The sequence below is a fragment of the Psittacula echo genome (genome assembly GCF_963264785.1).
Source record: "Psittacula echo genome assembly, chromosome: 4".
NCBI lineage: Eukaryota > Metazoa > Chordata > Aves > Psittaciformes > Psittacidae > Psittacula > Psittacula echo.
In genome coordinates, this window is record NC_137738.1 from 107,323,790 (window position 1) to 107,345,861 (window position 22,072).

Here is a 22,072-nt window from a genome sequence, read left to right on the forward strand (position 1 = left end):
CCAATACTGAAAGCACTGACTGTCTCGAACTTTACCATCTTTGATTAAGAAGGCCCTTTTATTGCAGGATGACTTAGACATTACAGATAACTGTTGCTGCATTGAGATGAAGTTACTGGCAGGAAAAGCTTACAGCAACTCAGAGAAGAGCACCCAGAATATTAAGACTCCTCAAGCAAGCAATTCCAGAAGTCCAACACAGAAATTACTTTCCTAATACCAACTTTTTTGCTGAAAATCAGGTTGACTATTTCTTGTACTCTCCAGAGCTAACGCAGAAAACAGTGTACTCCTTATTTCTTTACAAGAAGCTTTCACACTGGGTTTAAACAACTCTTAGCAAATGGGTGGGTTATTAATGGTTTCACTTTAAATGTCTTTGTCCTTCCCTTTCCCTGTAAGAATCGTCTCAGAGCTCAACTCATCATCCTTTCACTGTCACATTTTCAGCTTTTAGATTAACTTCACATCTTGCTTCCAGTCCTGTTCCTGCCCTACATTCCCATTCCATTTTTGTTTGCCTGTTCAACTAAGCAAGAAAAAGTACCTGCTACAACTGGTCAGGAACTGCCTCTGTGTGGACTGATGAACCATAAATCTGTATGGCTACTCCCATGTCCACATTTTTGACAGACCAGACAAATAACAGTATCAGGAATTGGGTGTTTCACAGTAACAGGCAAGAAATCCTTGTATTTTATCACGGCTGGCATATATCCTGAAGGATATCCTTTCCATTTCATTTTATATCTACCACCCTTTGTATTATGAGTAAAAGTAAATAGCAGTTACCATTTGATATTTCTACTCGTTTCACCTTTTTTCTAAATGGATGTTCCGACTGGCTCAGTACACTGAAGCAGCCACCAACTTAGGCTCTGTATTCAGATATGTGCAAAGTTTTTTTGAAACTGAGAATTAAAACCATGGAATCACAGAATGGTGTGGGTTTTTCCAACCTTAAGATCATCTAGCTCCAACTGCCCTGCCACGGGCAGGGACACCTTATTCTAGACCATGTTGCCCAAAGCAAAAAGGGATGGGACAACCACAGCTTCTTTCGACAACCTGTGCCAGGGCCTCATCACCCTCACAGGAGAGAACTTTTTCCTTATATCTAACCTTAACTTCCCCTGTTTAAGCTTACACCCATTACCCCTCATCCTATCACTACAGTCCTTGACGAAGAGTTCCTCTCTGGCATCCTGTAATCTATGATGTGGACATAAGCACCCAAGGATATAACAACAGACATTTCTGGTTTATCATAAGATTGTATATACCATTACTCCCTCCTTTCCAGTTTCACAGATCTGAACAGCAATGGTTTTGCATTCATATAATGGCTTCTTTCCCCCCCATCAGAAAAAGAAAATAATTTTCTAACTTATTAAGCAGAGCTTAACATGTGAAAGAACTTGGTGAGTCTGTCATTTCCAGCAGCAGTCACTTAAATGATGGAAGGTAACAGTATTTATCACAGCATCACCAAGGAACACAAACAGCAGCAAATGAATAACCTGACAATACAGAATTCAAGTGAAACTGACAGTGACAAAATGTTGGGACCTCACTTTTAGCCCTGATTTACAGTATAGCACATTCAACAACACAGCGCTGGTAAATCACCATGGTGGGGCATTTGTTTTAAAGTGGTACAAAAGTAGAAATGTACATTCTGAAGAATTAATTCCAGGGGTTTTGGGGGAAGAAGAGAGGCCCTGCAGAATCTTCCAGCCAAATACAGAAACAGTTTTCAGCAGAGCACAAGCACTGTGCTGTAAGAAGCATCAGAGGTTTGATACTGTGGAAGACAGGAATGTACCATCAGCTTTGCTCAAAACTATTGCCTTTTTTCCTAACCATAAGTACTTACTGTGCCTGAGAACACAGAGCAATAAGCAAATAGTTAACTACCAAAGGATTTAAGGTGCTCTTGACAGTTGAGACACAACTGTTATCATCCCGTCAATTTTAATAAAATAAATGCAACAGAAAATCTAAACAGACCGGTATCTCTTGCCTATTCTGACTCAGCTTTCATTATAACCGCTCTACAGCTTCAAGAAGTCTTGTGGTTTAGGACCAAAAAAAGTGTGAAAGACTTTTGGTTTTAATTGCAGGGAAACAGAACTGCATCTGCCTGCCTTTGCGAATTTAAACAGTGACCAAACCACTTGAACCTGTCTGTGAGACAGACACGCTTTACGCTGCTAAAAAAGAAATCTGCTGTTAAAGTCCTTTGGGGAGGATAGAAATTTAATATGGGAAAAGAAACTTAATATGTATTACATGCTGAAAACTAGCTTCGTACATTTCTTTTACCCTGATTACCAAAACTAGACTGCATTCACCATCAAAAAAACGCTAAGAAATTCTCTGCATTGATATTCGTATAGATTTTATATGGGAACATTAAAAAAGGTTTTCTGAATTACATTTTTATTGACTTTTTAAAAAGTTCTATTCAAATCTTGGTCTATTCAAAGCATAAGCTTACTATAACATTATTTAAAATTACACGTAAAATATTTAGCAACATTTGCTATTGCTTTGTTCAGAGAAGGCTGGGAAGGAAGGGAAATAAATTCAACTCCTGAACCAGTGAAAACTACAGCATAAGCACCTGAAGGAGAGTCAGAAGCACTAACCCACTTTTGCCCTCTTTTGCACATATAAGGAGTATTTTGTTCATTTTAGTTTATTAATCTAATTCAAATCAATTACTTGTTCATTCAAAAGCTGAATAACCAACTGGGAGTTTAAAAATAATAACAATAACAAAATGCATTTAAAAAAATAAGCAGGAAAAGCTTACTTTCCTCTTCTAATCTTTGACTAAGAGACAGGTAAGAGAATAAGATCTACCAGCTCTCACACTTTGAAGGACATGGTATCTGGAAACAGTTCAGTTCGTTAACTGCAGATAATGCCTTCTTTGTTTAATGTATCAGTTTTAAAATGCAAAACATTTATATGATGCTTTTGTCATTTTTTTTACTAATTTTTTTTAAGCTGGCTTTTTTAGACAACTACATTTAAATACAGATCTCAAAAAGGTGAGATTTTTTTACATTCAGTTCCAATCTTCATCTATATAAAGCTCATTTGCCAATTCTAGAAAATGTAAATATTAAAGAATTTCAATGAGGATTTGTTAAATTATGTACCTGCTTTAAGGACAGATCCCTGCCCTACTTACCCTACCAGTTAGTTAAGCATTCCTTCTCCTGCCCAGAGAAAGAAATTAAGAAATTAATTTAACAGCTATACTTGTTTGCAAATAAACACGCTTCAAATAGTTACCAGCCAATGAAAATCAACCTGCCTTCAGGAAAATAATGAAAGTACAATCCCCAAACAAGATTAAAATCAATGATTTAAATCAAAGCTTCCCTCTTGCTGATGTAAATCCAAGTGATTTAAATCACTAGTTCTGATCAATTCCTTCATTTGCATAACCTTGATCATTTATCCCCAAAAATGTCATCTAAGGGCCAAAGTCAGCTGAGTATTTCTCCAAAATCTCAATTCACCCAATGTAAGCAAAGTTTTTGTGTTCTTCTTTAAAAATTTATAAAAGATACTATCAACTAATACATTTCCATCACTGATTCCATCAGATTTGGGATGTTCAAGTGGTTTAAAAGATAAACAAATGCACATCCTGCAGTAATCCCAAGTAAAACTAGAAATATATTGCAGCTGATGGTTGCCCTGTAGATGTCCTTACATCAACAAACAAGCAAACATGCTGATGGGACAAACAAGTGCTTACAAGAGCCCCATAGCCCACCAATTATCTTTAATACAGTGGGGTAGCTAGGGACTATTGATCTACAGTGGTAAATTTTCACAGCATGCTGTTTTTCTGCATTGATCATTGGAGCAAAACCGGGATTAACACAGTGTAGGGGCTCCTTCATTAAAACAAACCTGCCTTTTCTAAAGGTGACTACTTAGCCAGAACCTACCAACCTCTGTGCTTGTGTAATATGGATTTTTGTTCCAGTTCTCCCTGGCCTGCTTTGGTCTTTCCTACAGAAACTACTTCTGATGTACTTAGATCTTTCCCACCACTTTTACCTAGTTTCCTTCTCCCTCTGACTCTTCACCTGAGCTTTCAAGTGATTCTGATATGATCCAAGCCCTTTTGTAAGTCACCCATCAAAACACCAACTCTTCTCCATAGTTCCACTTTCTTTCCTGCAGCATCTAGTTCAATGTACAATGAGGAAAGGAAATGCTGGAGAAACTGGAAGGAGGAGAGTGCACCAAGGATGTTAGGATCATATAAAATTAAACAATCATAAAGCACACTGGGAAAGCACAAGAATCTGCGACTAAGAATTCAGACAATGCTTTTCATGCACAACGTTTTACACAAACTACGAGTCTCAAAAATTAAGAGTAAACATTAAATGCTTTTACCTTTTTTATTGGTATACACAAAAGCGAAGTTGTCTCGAGTGCCAAGTAGGTTTTTTTAAATGCAAACATTTTAAGGCAACAGCACAAAGCTAATAACCGTATCATGGTCATTTTGATCCAATTACAATACATTTTAGTTTAAAGTATGACAGTACTTTAAAGATTAAATAGTGCTACAATTTCTCATATAGAGTTACCATTTTGAAAAGTTCTTGGATAGAGAGTACACGGCCCTGACTGCATGAGACTTTCCACTCGGGAAATTCAAAGTGGATTTAGCAGGATTACTACAGCATTTTCAGGATCAGAGCGTAAATGGTATCTCCAACACACATGCAGAGGAAAAAGCAAAGGAAAAAGAAAGCTGTTCCTAAGAAACTCAGAAAGCTATCGACCCTAAGTAGTTTTCTGCTTTTGACTTCAAACTAAGGGAAGGAATGCAAGGGAAACACTCTACAGTTTAGTAAACGTAGTTCTACCTAAGTCCATGTATTTATAATCTGTGCACTTATCACTAATTGGTAAATAAAACAAAATAAGCAATAGGAAAAGACAACATTTTTAGATTATATAACTCAGATCATACTCAAGGCTTTTATTTGTTGAAGACTGAACAAACCCACAAACTTTATAAATATTAAATTATTATGCTGAGTGCTAAAATACCCTGAAGCTGGACAAACCAAGAAAAGAACCCTACCTCAACTCCTTGCATGGAGCAAACCACCATTTTTCTCATTTTTAAAAAGTAGAAGGAGGTTAGCTCAGTTCAGAGGACCAAACAGTCCAGATCTACAGAATGGGAAACATTAATGTCTCGAAAGGAGAGCAAAAGACACTATTATGGCTGCATACAGACATTTCCTGCCTCAAGATCTCAGAAATTTGTTCCCCAATACGCTCAGAAAACTCGAGCTGCCATAAACTGATGCCCAGATTTGTTTCCCAACTTTTTTTAACTCCTCACAATTTATTTTTAACTACCGCACAGAAATTGCATCTGTCGGGAATGCTCATTTTGCAAACTGAGCTCCTGCTCCAGCAACTGCAGGGCGACTTCCCTGTGTTCCCTTCAGCAGAGTTCAAACCATTTCTTATTCTTCTATGAACTAATTTCAATTTTAGCGTTTACAGACTGCAGCTCTGCCATCCACTCAAGCACTACCGCTTGGTCAGTAAAAGGATGTACAGCTGCCATCTTTAACATCTCACATGAGCTTCGAAGGATTTAGTAGATGGTCTATGTTTAACTTGCATTTAAAGGCTTTAAAACTTAAAGGAGTACTATGAATGATGCCAGGGCAAGCATTATCTATAAAGATAAACAAGCTCAAAATAGCTGACAGAGAGCCCTGTTACACAGCAAGTATCCTGCAATGAATATATCCTTCAACTGACGCAATTTAAGTTCCTTTCCAACAATCTTTCTGAGACTCACCCTAAAAACTTAGGAGCAGGCACAACAGAAGAGCCAAATCAAATTCCATCATTTAAACAGGTGAAGGACTTAATGCAGACATAATCTTCAGAGAAGAGCTAATTCTTTAAGTATAGTACTTGGGTCACTTCTTTTCTGAGTCCAGATGTGCAGGCCATGAATAAACATACTCAGTTAGAATCATAGACTGGTTTGGGTTGGAAGGGACCCTAAAGCTCATCCAGTTCCAACCCCCTGCCACAGGCAAGGACACCTTCCATGAGACCAGGTTGCTCCAAGCCCCATACAACCTGACCTTGAACACTGCCAGGGATGGGGCAGCCACAGCTTCTCCGGGCAACCTGTGCCAGGGCCTCATCACCCTCACAGGGAACAACTTCCTTGCCCCAAGCCCCACACATCACTGAAAGGCTGGTCATAGAGGAGTGCCCAAATCTGGGATATGAGGCCGCCAAGCCGAACTTGGCCAGTAATACCAGGCTGCGTGTACAGGAGATCCCCAACCAGAAGAAGAGAGCCAGATGGCAGCATGCCCTGTCAGTCCCACATTCAGCTACAGGGTATCTGACAGGGCTGGGTCTGCCGTTATACATGCCCTTGGTTTCACAAACACAGCTGCAATACTCACAAGCAAAGGTACATCTGCATTGCTGCGGAGTCATGCGGATTAAAAATAAAAGCTTTAAAATTACTTTCCAATTTAAAATAGTTGAAATTAGAAAAATGAGTAAGATGCGTGTTTTGCAAAAATTTCCGAAGGGAAAAAGATGATCAAGCCAGTGAACTAGTGGAAGTTACTTGGTGAGCAGTGGGAACTAGCACCTGATTAAGTGCCAACCCATCTTTCAAGCAGTATCCTTGTCTCCAAGTACAAAAGAACAAACATTTTCTTTTTACTTTGCTTATTTAGCTCTGTTCAATGCCTACTGCTTTCAAAGTTGAGAAATCAGCTGGGAATTCACAAAGCAGCAAAAAGAGTTTCTCGCTTTTAAATGAGGAATAAAAATAAGCTGATGAGCTCCACCAGCGTCATGTTTTTGAAGGGCAAGGTAACCAGAAATTAAGTGAAATTTACCTTATCCAGACAAGACTCATTGTATTTAATAAATGTATTGTAAAAGAAAAACTGTATTTTGACACAAGTCTAACACTGCCTTCATGTCAAGTAAAACTGCACTTTTCAATTGAATTCTATTTACCATCCAAATGTAGTTTGACAAGATTTTAAATAAGAATCAGCTGGGAAATATGAAGAGAATTAACCATTTTCTAATTCCTCATTTAACAAATGTATAGGAAGTAATGTAATTGCTTAGGTTACTTCTTGACACCTGACTTTCTCTGCAGACCTAAATACATACAAGTACAAAACAACACTGAAGATCAATGATTCAAACCAAAGTTTCCTGCCTGCTATTCGAACCACTTTGATTCAAATCGATCTACATGCTGCAGTGTTAACTGCGATGATTGACACATCAACCACCCACCCTTTGAAGCCACACTTACTACAGCATCTATGGGATGCGTTTAGTGAAGGTATGAGAACTTCTGGAATCTATCCAACAGATCTTTTACATACCTAGGAGGCAGTCCTATCTCTGCCCTAAGCAGCTAAGGTAAGGGGAGAAGACAACAGGAAGACTAAAGGCATTTGGGCAGTTTAGCCAGTCCCTGTTTTGGGTGGGTTTTTAAGAGCAGAGACAAGGAAACAGGTTCCTTAGGCTCCTCTTCCAGGTAACAGAGGCAGGAGTCATAATGACAGAACGATTTGGGTTGGAAGGAACCTTAAAGCTCATATAGTTCCAACCCCCTGCCATGGGACGGGACACCTTGCACTAGTTCAGGCTGCTCAAAGCCCCATCCAACCTGGCCTTGAACACTGCCAGGGATGGGGCAGCCACAGCTTCTCTGGGCAACCTGTGCCAGTGTTTCACCATCCTCACAGGGAAGAATCCCCTACAAAATCCTCTACAAAATATCTTAACAGTAAAGAGTCCTCTACAGATTATTCCAAACAGGAACCTAATTTCAGATTGAGTTGCTCCCTGGAGAAACTTCTCTCTGTCTTCCAAGAGGCCAAAGCTAGTCTTTGTGCGGAATGACAAGGTTAGCTAGAAAGCACTGCTACTGCTGCAATTCAAAGAGCAGAAGCTATGAGGTCCTGCCTCCACTTGGAGTTCGTAGTGCTGCCCCACTCTACTCAGTGCTTGCCAGGCCACATCTTGAATACTGTGTTCAGGCTTGGTCATCACTCTACAAAAAAAGATCTGGATGGGCTGGAGAGGGTCCAGAGAAGGGACACAAGAGATGATGCAAGGACCTGGCAGCCATATGAGGAAAGGCTGAGAGAGCTGGACTTGCTCAGCCTGGAAACAAGAAGGCTCAGGAGAGACTGCATCATCATGTTTCCTTATTTAAATAGTGGCCCAAGGAAGATGGAGGCTCCTTTTTTTGCGAGGAGTCACGTGGAAAAGACATGAGTTGATGGGCGTAAGTTACTCCTGGGGAGATTCCAACTGGACACAAGAGGAAAACTTTTCACAATGAAAACAACCAGACACTAGAATAATCTCCCCAAGGAAGTGCTGGATACCCACACATTTAACACTGTTAAGATTCAGCTGGATAAGGTGCTGAGCCATCTAGTCTAGGTCATGCTTTGCCTAGAAAAGTTGGACCAGCTGATCCCTGAGGTTCCGTCTAACCTGGGATTCTATAATTAAACCAGACCTCAAAGCAATTTAAGTAAATCTGAACAACCTGAGTGCTACCGTAAGTGCCTGTACCCATTTCATCTTAAACTGGATCCTCATCACCTTTAACCTGTCTCTCCACCTGTAGGAGCTCTTCTAAGCACAGCAAGGCAATACCCATGAACTGACCTCTACCCACTCCCATGCACATAACTAGATGTGATTTATACCTGGCTGCAATTTCACCCATTGTAACTTACATACATAAACAAACATAAATTTTATGAACATACAAATGCATTTGTGTGTATAAATACATGAAAACAAACCACCACTTGTGCTCCAAATCTAAAAGCTTCTCCCAGCCATTCAATAAACCTTACAACCAGAGCCAGACACACTTTATGTTTTTATGAAGTCTGCCACTAAACCTTAAAATAAATAATAAAAAGGTCATAATTCATCATCCTGACATCAAATCAGCAGATTGGGATTTCAGTATATCAGAATGATGGATATAGAGTTGCTTTAAGTATGGTTTAGTCTGCATTACACCAGAGCGTTTATTGTTGCCTTTAAAACTATTTCTTTTCCAATATATTTCAAACAAATGCAACACTCTTATTTTCCCTTAACTGACTGGACATGTGAGTCCACTATTCAGCGAAAAAGAAGAAAAAAATGGCCCTCAAAAAATCATGCCTAGGGAAGCAACAGGACAGCAGGTGCTAGAAAACACAACTCCTTGTTTATCCTTATTTTCTCTTGCTTGCCAGGTAATCTAATAACCACTCTTTAATGGATCAGGAGTTAAGCCACTATCAGGAGCAAAACCCTTCCCAGTAAACTCCCAACCACCACACAACCTCTCCATCCACTGCTGACCACCTCTGCCATTTCACCTTGTCACAGTTTCAGGCTGTCAGAGCACGATTACCCTGTGCTCTGCTGCCTACAACCAGGAAGGACCAAACCAGTACCCCCAGAATACTCACATGCATTACTGTCCAGCTCCATGTCTACTTGATCCCCACTGACTTCTTGCCCACGTCTCTCTGCTTTTGACAGGTTGAGATGAAAAAAAGCTCCTAGTGTCCCCATAAATGAAAACTCTGATCTTGTATCAAATCATAGAATCATAGAATGGGTTGGAAAGGACCTTAAGACCACCTAGTTCCAACTTCCCTGCCATGGGCAGGGACACCTCACACTAAACCATGCCACCCAAGGCCTCATCCAACCTGATCTTGAACACTGCCAAGGACGGAGCATTCACGCCTCCCTGAGCAACCCACTCCAGTGCCTCACCACCAATGCTAGTCAACAAATGAATACACATTTTCAGTTATAAGTTACACATATATACATGTTTCCATCACCAAGGCACACTGAGAACTATTAATTCTCATTACAACTCTACATGGTAGCAAAACACATCAACTTTACAGACAGTCCAAAGTGACAAGATGCACGGAAGAGGTCTGTTAACCACCTAGGATATGCTGTTTAATGTGTATGTGATACATTGCTTTGTTTTGCCTAAGGCTAAGAAGATGACATTTCTTAACCCTAAATCTCAATACTTTGGAAACAACTGCATGGGCCATCCTGCGTCTCACTAAGATACATGGAAGTGGTAGAGTCATAAAACCACTAAACTTACTGATAGAACATTTCCTTAATTAAAAATATTGATAAAAAATCCTGCATCCCTTCAGCTTATATTTCTCAGACAACACCAAGAAGCACCAACAGCACTGGAGAACATGTCCATAAGTAGAGCACAGAATATTTAATTTTGCTGCAGTTATTTCAGGGCACCTCTTCTAATACCTTCTAGATCACCAAGAATCAGCAAGTCACTAACAGGGGAACTTGTTGTTTTCTACAGATTAAAGTAAGACCTCCTTGGGTTTTGATCTGTGTTGTAAAAGGTGCTTTGTAAGCACAACTGGTAATCAATTTGGATAAGAAAATGTAAAAGAATAAATTATCGTTTTTACCAGCTTCTCTTACTCCACCTCCCTCAGCACAGTTTTTCAACTTTTCTTTGAGCCTACTTATGCAAGCAGTCAAACCAGAGGAGCAGAGGTGGAAGAAGAGAGGATGAGTGGCTGCCACAGCATACAGGTCTAGGAAGAATAACAGTGTCAGAACTTGATGTGTTTTAGGAAGTGCCCCAATCTTTCAGGTTCCTCATATCACTTCTTTCCTTGTGGCAAAGCTGAAACAGTTCTTTGTGTGTTCTAAGGGTGCAGAACACGGTTTACAGGCGTGGGGGTATGCACTCCTCCCATGGAAAACCAAAACTGAAAACCATTAACCAACTAAATAATTATAGCAACCCTAGGTCTGGCTGTACCCCTTTTGTGAAATACTATTGTATATTCACAGTATCACAGTATCACAGTATGTTAGAGATTGGAAGGGACCTCAAAAGATCATCTAGTCCAATCCCCCTGCCAGAGCAGGAACACCTAGATAAGGTTACACAGGAATGTGTCCAGGCGGGTTTTGAATGTCTCCAGAGAAGGAGACTCCACAACCTCCTTGGGCAGCCTGTTCCAGTGTTCTGTCACCCTCACTGAGAAGAAGTTTCTTCTCAAGTTTAAGTGGAACCTCTTGTGTTCCAGTTTATACCCATTACCCCTTGTCTTATCATTGTTTGCCATTGAGAAGAGCCTGGCTCCATCCTCATGACACTCCCCCTTTATATATTTATATACACTAATAAGGTCCCCCCGCAGTCTCCTCTTCTCCAAACTATAGAGACCCAGCTCCCTCAGCCTTTCCTCATAAGGGAGATGCTCCACTCATATTCTTCACAGTATTTGTAAATAGGACTGGTTTTATCACCTACACAGGCTAGAAAGCCCCTATCATTTACATTGACTTCTCTTTCACGATGGAAGCTCACACACAAAGTTCGCAAATACAGATAGGTACGAACAGAGTAATATATGAGCCATGGTGCAAGATGAGGCCGTAATTCCACCGAGCGAGAAAGCATGAAAGTAACCCTAGGTAATGTAACTGGTTTTACATATTCACACAAATAATCTTACCCTGTGTCCTGACACTAATAGAGGAACACAATTTTACGGAGCTTGAAATCTTCCCCTAGAGAAACAACTTTGCAAGAGCAGAATGGAAGAAAACACGCTGTGTAGAAAAGAATGGTTGTAGCTTTGCTTGCTATTTAAACCAGGCTGATTAATCTTTAAGATCTAACAGCTTTTCACATTTTTGCCTTCCCTCCCCTATTTTAACAGTCATTTTATCAGTGCTTAAAAGTACAGCCAACCTTCAGAAACCATGCCATTACAGGTTTCCAGGTTGTCTTCTCAAACTGGAACCATCAGGGTTCACATCTGTAAGCTTTTCATTGCAAAAGTGAGATCTTAGGTCCTGCTAAAGAGATTGTTCGGTAACATGTAGATTTTCATGGCTGACATTAAAAAAAAACACCCTAAAAATTTGATAAAAGATGCCAATGTTGACAGCTTGCTTTTGTACACAGCAAGGTGGCAATGGAGGACAAGAAGAAAATAGAGAAGTACGAATGAACAGAAAGCGTTTATCAGGAGCCTGTTACCTCGAGTGAGGGCTGCCTTGTTCTCAGCGACAAACAAATGCATAAGATAGACCACCCCTTTCCTTGACACCACTTGAACTCAAAAGCCCTAACTGTGAGACTATGATTTGTCACATAAGGTTAAGTATCTATATAAATGTTTCCAGGTCTAGGCCTTAAGAAGTGAAAGGTAGTTCAAGGTAGTCCTTCAGCACACCAGTGGGAAACCAAGGTTATGTGAAGAACAGAAAAACCACACATGACACAACACAGTACAAGCACATTACAGAAGATTTCAACTAGGAAATGGGCACCTAAAGCACCACAGGAGAGATCTTCCTTTTCTTAATAAGTTACTTGGGAGATAGGTGAAGAAAACAGAGTTAGACCACCATTAATCACTAGGATATAACCCTGTTTCTCCACACCTCAGGTCTAAGTGCACAGAGTAAATGCTGTTTGCCTTTGCTAGAAAAAGAATTCCTGCATAAAGTGTACGAGCGCAATGCATATGTTGCACAAAGCCCAAGTTTACATAATAAAGAGAATATATGTTTGCTTTGATCTCAAGTTGCCCCATAAATTTTTAATAACAGCTGTAAAACAAATCTTTGGATGGAAATCAGCAGCAGCAATGAAATTTTAGCATGCTAATCATTTCAGGTTAAGAAAAACCATTTCCAGTCCCTTCCTATTAGAAGTGTTACCAGCTTCTTGCAAGGAGAAATGCAAATGTCTTTCACAGCCATTTACTTGCAGATTATTCTCTTCAGCCTGCTGCTTTCCCTTGCTCTCTCCAAAACAGAGGCAGTAAGGGACCATTCAATCTGTTCTGTCATTTCTGTTCCTATTAGTGGTGACAACGCTAAGTTCAGATATTGCAGTCCACTCATTTTATATTTCACTGGAACGATGTCTCAATTGGGGTTTTCCTTCCTTTACAGAGAAACTGTTAAACCAAAAGCACTAAAAAAAATACTTTTCTACTATACACCACAAATAGATTACAGTTTCTAGTTCAAGTGCAAAGGGACAAAGAAACAAAAATCTTTTCATATGCATACATTAAAATAAAAGCAGGAAACAGATTAACATCTGGAGAAAAACATTAACCCTTGTGCTTTCCATGATGCAGCTCACAGGAACTTCGTTTGAAGCACTGCTTCCAACTCCCCGCCCCGGCCTCCAAAGAATTACAACTGTTGTACAGCATTTGAAACAGTATGTTCACACATACCCCACTAAAAAGAATTAAAATAACATTTTAGGTAAACTAGAAGGCAGTCAGGCTCCAAAAAGCTGTAGCTATCAAATACATGTCTTAAAAAAAAATAATTAAAAAAAGTGAACTTTCTTGTTCAAGACTTACAAATATCACCGTAGCCAAGAAAACAGTCTTGCACAAGTGGCATTTTATAGGAAAAAGGATTTTCAAAAACCGTTTTAAAAAAGAAAGATCCAACAGTATTAGGAGACAGAAAAGAGATGATTGCTGTGCAGTACGATGAGCATGAGAAAGAGCAAGCTAATGGGATACAAAACTGCATACAGTGGAGAGAGCTTTAGAAGTTAAGAGAAATGATAGCCGAATAGCAATCATATCACACCAAAAAGGTACTGACAAGTTAGAAAAACCCCTACATTTTCTAAATGACAGCAGACTTAGTCCTTATGTATGAAGAGTACACAAAGCTGCAGTTAAACAGTAACTGCTAGTCCTATAGATGTTTGCAGATGACCTAAACGGGAGAGAAATCATTCACTGCCCTTGTTCTGCAGCGTTCACACTACTCTGAATGCAGACAGATGGATTTTTCTGCATGCAGGTATGTCAGCAGAAAGCCAACCTGTGGGTGACCTGTCTTTCCTGCCATCGCCTCCCTGCCAAGGAGGGAGCACTTGCAGAGTGGCATGGAATTTTGGGTGAGCACTCCCAAAATAACTTTCCGCAAAACTACTTGGGCTGGATCAAGCATAATACTACGTAAAGGTCCAGGTTACCCCAATCAATTTAATCTGAACCAAATGAGAGAGTTATTACACAAGCCCTGTGAATAGATTGGTGAGGATGGTAACTGCGGGAGGGGGGGAGGGAAGAAGGAAAGGATTTACTATCCAGCACACAGAATTTAAAAATTGTATTTGTTCATGCCTGAAGTGGCACAGGGTAGGACTGAGCAGAGATACCAAAAAAAAAAAGGAGTAAAACCACCCGACCATCCAAAAAAATGTGACGTAGTTTATCAAGTAAAGACATTTGCACACTAGGAACTGAACTAAGAAAATCATCTCCCTTCACCAAGGCTACTCAGCCTCCGGGTATGTGACATTATGCAGGTGGAAAACACTACAAGGGACACAGCTCAGGATGGTAGTTTGTCTAGACAAATGGGCCATTAAGGATTTAACATACCTCATCTTCTCTAAATGGAAGAGATGGAATACAAAAGATACACCTAACACGTGCAGCACACAGCGGAATTATATGCAAGTCTATGCTGGGGAGGTATCGAAAGTGCCCCATTTTTGGGGGCTTTCCTCCACCTCCAGGACTGCTGGTTATTACAGAATCACAGAATGATTTAGGTTGGAAGGGAACTTAAAGCTCACCTACTTCCAAGCCCCTGCCACAGGCAGGGCCACCTTCTACTAGAGCAGGCTGCTCAAAGCCCCATCCAACCAGATCTTGAACACTGCCAGGGATGGGGCAGCCACAGCTTCTCTGGGCAACCTGTGCCAGGGCCTCACCACCCTCACAGGGAACAACTTCTGCCTCAGATCTCATCTCAATCTCCCCTCTGTCAGGTTAAAGTCATTCCCCCTTGTCCTGTCCCTACAAACCCTTGTCAAAAGCCCCTCTCCAGACTTCTTGCCATTCCCTTTAGGTACTGGAAGCTGCTTTAAGGTCTCCTCAGAGCCTTCTCTCCTCCAGGCTGAACAAGCTCAGCTCTCTCAACCTGTCTCCACAGCAGGTGCTCCAGTCCTCAGAGCATCTTCGTCACCTTCTCTGGACAAGATGGCTTGCATACATAGTGAAGACGGAACTTTCCATGGAAGGCTGTAAATCCTGCAGCTGAAGCAGGATGCCTACAGATCCTGATTTATCTTGAAGATCTCTCTACTCCCTATTTTGCTAAATGCTGTGGGAAAGGTAGGCTAGAGAAGCTCTTAGTTTTAATGTGTGCCTCACAAAATGCACTAGCTACATGGGAGCTGAGATTAAGATGAGCGCATTTAGGTTTCAGCATTGTCATCTTCACAGACAGGGAGAAGAAAAGGTAAATAGTGACTGTTGCAGATTTTGTCTGTTCTGCTTCTTGCATGTCAGAGCTGCATTTGGCTACTCACCCAGTGCACGACCATCTAAAACAGAACCAAAGCTTCACCTCTTTAAACGCTGCCAAAGCTGCTGTCAAGGAGCACCTTTACACTAATGAAGTTTCATCAGTTTGCTAGTAACTTTGAGAGATTTCCAGAAGTTTACTACGTGAAGCCTTCCCCCAGCACCTCATGGTAGAAATCTGCTTCTAGTGTCCTCCTGGGTGCTGCTTCCCAAGTGTTCTTCATGTTCTTCATAAAAACCTCAACAGTGCTGGGGTTGAAACACTTACTCTCCTTGCCCACTCTTCAAAATGTCCAATAGTGAACAGCATGTGTTAAATGTCCTGCAAATAAACACAGGACACTGGATAAAGATCCTTAAGTTTTCTTCTAATAAGAATTACTTCTGAGAAAAGACTGCAGGCTCAGGGCCACACTGCCACTGCAGTCATACCAGTGTATTTTGGCTACAAATGTGATTTCTTTTTTTCTTAAATATTTAAAGGGAGGGGTTGTGACTTCTGAGGTATAATTGTGTGGAGACATTACTTGAGCAGATCTAAACTTCTGCATTAATTTGGATGTGCTGGGTATGATGAGCTCTGTGCACTCATAGCCACTAAGGACAGTCTTGCACAGTGACTGGTGTTCCAGAAACCAGAGAAATTGCAAATAATGTGTCTGTTTCCTACTGCATCTTGAGTCTTGCTTGCCTGTTTTCCTTGCTTCTGGTGACGGTCTGTCTTTCGTACCTGTTTCTATGCCATTCGAAGTCAGTTCCCAACTATAAACTTAGCTTAAACCTCATTTTAACTAACTTTCTACCTCTGGCTTTTGTCAGCCACCTTGCTAAAGTGATTGAGAAATGCTGTCTCAGGTTTCTGAAGCCACGATGCCAAAAAGTATGGGTATCCCCATCTTGCAGCTCAGAGGCAGCTTGTCTTTGTAGGAAGACATGTCTTTGCGGGAAGTCATCTACCTGGACTTGTGCAAAGCATTTGACACTTTCCCACATGACATCCTTGTCTCTAAATTGGAGAGACATCAATTTGATAGGTGGACCACTCGGTGGATAAAGAACTGGCTGGATGGCCGCACGCAAAGAGCTGTGGTCAATGGCTCGATGTCTGGCTGGAGATCGGTAACGAGTGGTGTCCCTCGGGGATCAGAGTTGGGACCAGTCTTGCTCAACATCTTTGTCGGTGACATGGACACTGGGATTGAGTGCACCCTCAGCAAGTTTGCTGATGACACCAAGCTGTGTGGTTCGGTTGATACACTCGAGGGAAGGGATGCCATGCAGAGGGACCTCGACACGCTTGTGAAGTGGGCTGATGCCAACCTTACAAAGTTTAACCATGCCAAGTGCAAGGTCCTACACCTGGGTCGGAGCAATCCGAGGCACAGCTACAGGTTGGGCAGAGAAGAGATTCAGAGCAGCCCTGCAGAGAAGGATTTGGGGGTGTTGGTCGATGAGAAAATGAACATGAGCCGGCTTCAGTGTGCACTCACAGCCCAGAAAGCCAACCGTATCCTGGGCTGCATCAAAAGGAGAGTGACCAGCAGGTCAAAGGAGGTGATCCTGCCTCTCTACTCTGCTCTCGTGGGACCTCACTTGGAGTATTGGGTGCAGTTCTGGTGTCCTCAACATAAAAACGACATGGAACTGTTGGAACAAGTCCAGAGGAGGGCCATGAGGATGATCAGGGGACTGGAGCACCTCCCATATGAAGACAGGCTGAGAAAGTTGGGGCTGTTCAGCCTGGAGAAGAGAAGGCTGCGTGGAGACCTCAGAGCAGCCTTCCAGTATCTGAAGGGGGCCTACAAGGATGCTGGGGAGGGACTCTTCATCAGGGACCGTAGTGACAGGACAAGGGGTAACGGGTTAAAACTTAAACAGGAGAAGTTTAGATTGGATATAAGGAAGAAATTCTTTACTGAGAGGGTGGTGAGGCACTGGAATGGGTTGCCCAGGAAGGTTGTGAATGCTCCATCCTTGGCGGTGTTCAAGGCCAGGTTGGATGAGGCCTTGGGTGACATGGTTTAGTGTGGGGTGTCCCTGCCCATGGCAGGGGGGTTGGAACTAGATGATCTTAAGGTCCTTTCCAACCCTAACTATTCTATGATTCTATGAAGATGTGCCTTTGTAGTCCAGTTATTACCCCAGCACCAACCTAAATCCAGGTGGGTCATCACATCCCTGCACATTTATTTTTAAAGCAAGTTGCACCAGAAAGTTGCAATATGCAGGGGGGTTAGACTTGACAAGGTTGAGAGGTGTTATCTTACCTCCACAATTTTGTAGTATGTGCAAACAGGGAAAATAAACAACTAGTTTTCATATAGATACATCATCAGGCTTTTCATCCTGTCCCTCATTTTTTTATTCTCTCTTTATTCTTGAAAGGTGTACCATTTAAAGCTTTTTATAACAGTTCTTACAGACATACTACTCTCACCAGATTTAACACTATGGCTGGCATAAGGGAGGGTTAGAAGCCAGTTGTTTAATTGGCATTTTACATGGTAGACTTTGAAATTACGAATTCAGTGAGGTTCTTGCTTTGCTGCTCTTTTTCTGCAGAGCAGCAATACATGCACACTACTTCTAAAAATAAGGGCATATATCATGAAAGTGTTGTGTGAAGCAAGGCTCTGATCTGCAGTAACAGCAGAGCTACGCTAATTTGTACTTCTGAATACAGGCAGCTAAAAAATAAGGTTTACTTAAGAGTTGCAAAAGTCAACATAGAGACTAAGTTCAGTTAAAATCAGGTTTAATATATGAATGGCTGTGGTGACAGATCAGAAGTTCACCTTATCTCTGGCAGTAAGCTAGATAACAAGGGCCTCCAGGGACAGGACAAGGGGAATGGCTTTAAACTGGCAGAGGGGAGATTGAAATGTGATCTTAGGAAGAAGTTCTTCCCTGTGAGGGTGGTGAGGCCCTGGCACAGGTTGCCCAGAGAAGCTGTGGCTGCCCCCTCCTTGGCAGTGTTCAAGGCCAGGTTTGACGGGGTTTTGAGTAACTTGGTCTAGTGGAAGGTGTCCCTGCCCATGGCAGGGGGCTGGAACTAGATGGTGTTTAATGTCTCTTCCAACCCAAGCGACTCTGCAATTATATGATCTATCAAATAATCCACACAAAAAAAAGCATGCTAGTCAAGGAGCAATCTAAAGTAGAAATACAAATGAGAACGAAAGGTTTTTAATCCACTCTTCTGTTGAAGTGTGGTGCCTTAGTGTGAGCTGAAAAGAGGCAGCTCCATCAGAACACAATTTTAAGACTTGTAATATCCCAACCAGAACAAGGTGCCTACAGCCTTCAGTACCAACACTGGGCACTGGCAAGTCCTTTAAGGAAAAGGACAAGCAGAGGAGATGTCCATGTCAGCTTCGTGGTCACTGTCTGCCTTTTACCTGCCAGCTCGCTGGTCAAACACCTCTAAATTATGAGGGACATTTAAATAACTTGTGGCTTGAACCGGCCTCATAGACATCAAACACCTCAGAGTGCTCTACACCTCCCAGCAAGTTACTGGATACCCCATGGGCAGGAAAGCTTATTTCTTCCCCTGAAGCTTTAATTTTACATTGAATTAAAAAAAAAGACTGGAGGGAGCTTCACACTGCAGCAAGGCAAAGGCCTGAGCAGCATACCTGTGTTTCAGTTTCCACCCCAGGTTATTAGCCAGATTGTTTATAAAACAATTTTAAAATGCCAGCTTTATGTATTACAGTTTTATTAATCTTGAATGATACATCATATGTGCTGGATGCATAAAACGGTTGCAGAAACATGGCTTGTATTTTAAAATGCTTTAGTGAAAACAAATGAATTCTCTTTATTAAGTGAATTGAACCTTGCTGTGTCCTCCACTGAAAGATTTCAGTATTAGTGCATCTCTTTGCTCACTATTCTTTTTTCCCACCTTATGTTAGGCGAGGAAAACAAGCATTTCTGCATTTACAGCTCCCAAATGGTTTCTCAGCTTTGAATTAAGTCTGTAATCTGAACTATCTGTATATACAGAAAACCAGAAAATATTCTCCATGTACATGCAGAAAAGGCTACTTCTGGCAAAAACCGGTATACTACTTCATCAGAATGTGGTTCCATGTGCTCAGTCAAGACTGACAACCATTACTTCACTGGTGTGACTTTGAGATAGTGGCAGTAAAAACACCTTGCCTAGGTTCTGTTTAAATACATTCCAAGAATTGCACACATTACAACAGCTGGCTTAGGCTTAATAAGAAAAGGTATTTCTATATTTTAACCTATTTAAATAGAAAACATTTTTAACAAACCCCAAATTTTGTATCCATACCATAAACTCAAGTTTATAAAAGAGAGTGTAATTTCAAAGAAAGGGTAGAAATGTTTCACTGCTGGGTTTGTTAGCTTACTTGGCCAACAATCAGCTTTTAATCAAACATACAGATGCATCCATTTGCTTTTAAACAGATCTGTTTTCTGCAAAATAGAGGTAGCTCCCAGACTCCAGATAAGCAGTGAATCTGGCCCTCCAGCATCCTGAAGTGTCCAGTACAAGAATCTTAACACCTTCTTGAATTAGTATTTAAATTGATCATTGGTGTAAACAAATTCATCTAATCGGACTGTCCTGATGGGCAGTTAGCTCTTTGGAAGTAAAAACTGTCTCTTGTCTGCATACTTGTTCAGTGCTTAAAACACTTTGGGGCCCCAGCTCTAGTAATGCTCTCAAACTGCAACCACTAATCTTCATCTTAAGTATTTTAACAGCAATTTACATGCAAACATAACCCATCTAAGCAATAAAGACCCCAAAAAGAACCTGCCCTAGGGCAGGGGGAGATAATACCTAAACAAGTTACATGTTCCAAAAACAAGGTTTTATGGAGAAAGGGGAGGTTGGAAGGAGAGAAAGAGAGATGATCTTTCCATAGCACAGCAATGCCACAGGAAAGCACCAGGTTTAATGTAATCAAGCTCTACATTGCAGCCATATGGAAACAATTTCAGTCAATAAACAACTCCTGCAAGAAGACAGCAGAGGAACAGAAAAATCAGATACCGATTTAGCTAGGAGGCAGGAAAGCCGCTGGCTGAGCTCAGAGCCTCGCATTATAAGAAGTATTTATGTCCAACCAAACAGCACACATTTTTTGATTCCTATTACTTGCCTCAGACTTCCTCAGTGCCACACCTCAGACTGCAAGCAGCAGAAATGCTTTTACACTATCTTTTCCAGCCTCTGAGATCCTGTGCCTCAGTCCTCTTTCCTTTCTGCCTCCTTCAAAATCTCTCCTCAAAGCCTATTGCTGTGGCAGGTTTCCCACTCCACAGCCAGAAAGGAAGCAGACATCCCAAACTTCAGATACTCACCCAAACTCTTTGCATTTTATCTGCCTGGAATTTGCAGGTTTCAAAACAGGGTCTTTCTCAGGGAACAAGTCCTTTCAAACACTTTCCTTGGAAAAAAACAAACAAACAGACAAAACCCCAAACCACAACACACTTCACTTCTTACTGACAGTAGTATTTAAATGAGATTTGGTTTCAAGATGTCATGATATACAGTATCCTAAAAAGCAATGGCAAAAATACCACCTCCCCTACAGAAAGAGACATTTCTGTGCAGTGCTGATTACAGCTGCAACATGAAGGGAAGTAAAAGCTAAATCAGGTTGGGGCAGGAAAAGGGAAATTCACAGGAACAGCCAGCATGTGAGGGCAGCTGCATTTTTTAACAAAAAGCAAGAAAGCAGATTGCTATGAATAAAACAGAATTTACTTGAGTGTGACAGAGGAGTGACACCAATATTTATGAGAATAATGCCCATGAAATTAACTGAAGGATAATTCACAAGTGTCTTCAGAAGTAGCCACTTGGAAAGGTTGGAAAAGGGTCTTCACTTTCATGCTGCCATGCAATCTGCAGTAGATGCACCATGGCTACCCTGAAAGCACTGCGACTTTATACTTTCAGGCATTCAGGAACAGAAAGATCTTGGTACGTTCCTCTTACTAATCAAAGTGCAAGATTCAAGATATGAAAACAAATAAAAAGTAATACAATTCAAAAGCCAGTAACCTTCCAGTGGAAAGGAGTACCAATGAGAGATCACTGAACAGTTTTCAGTTAGACTGGGCCAACATGCTTCCATCACATGAAGTACCTTCTAATTCACCAGTAATAAAAGATGATTTTTAGCAAATCTATTAGCAGGGAAACATTTTAAATCAGCCTAAAAAACAGGCACCAAAGAGGGCTTTTTGCAGTCTTGTAGAGTGTTTGGGTATTTCTTTTTTAGCTTTTTAATGAGCGACTCTCCAGAAAATGAGGGCAAATCCCCAGGCCAGGTGAATGTTTATATTATGCCAATGCTCAAAAAGTGGATGAAACAAATCTGGAGGTGTAAAGCGGTCAGCTGAGTATCAATCACCCAGACAAACCAAAGGGGGGGAAAAAAAAAGCAAACATATATTTTCCCAGTAAAGAATTTAAGAACAAGGACATCAGTAGTGCCAGTCAGCATGCTTTAATAGAAAACTTCTCTACAAACGCCTAACTTTGTTCTCTGAGATTACAAATATAGTCAAACAGAACACAGTATGTGCACAGA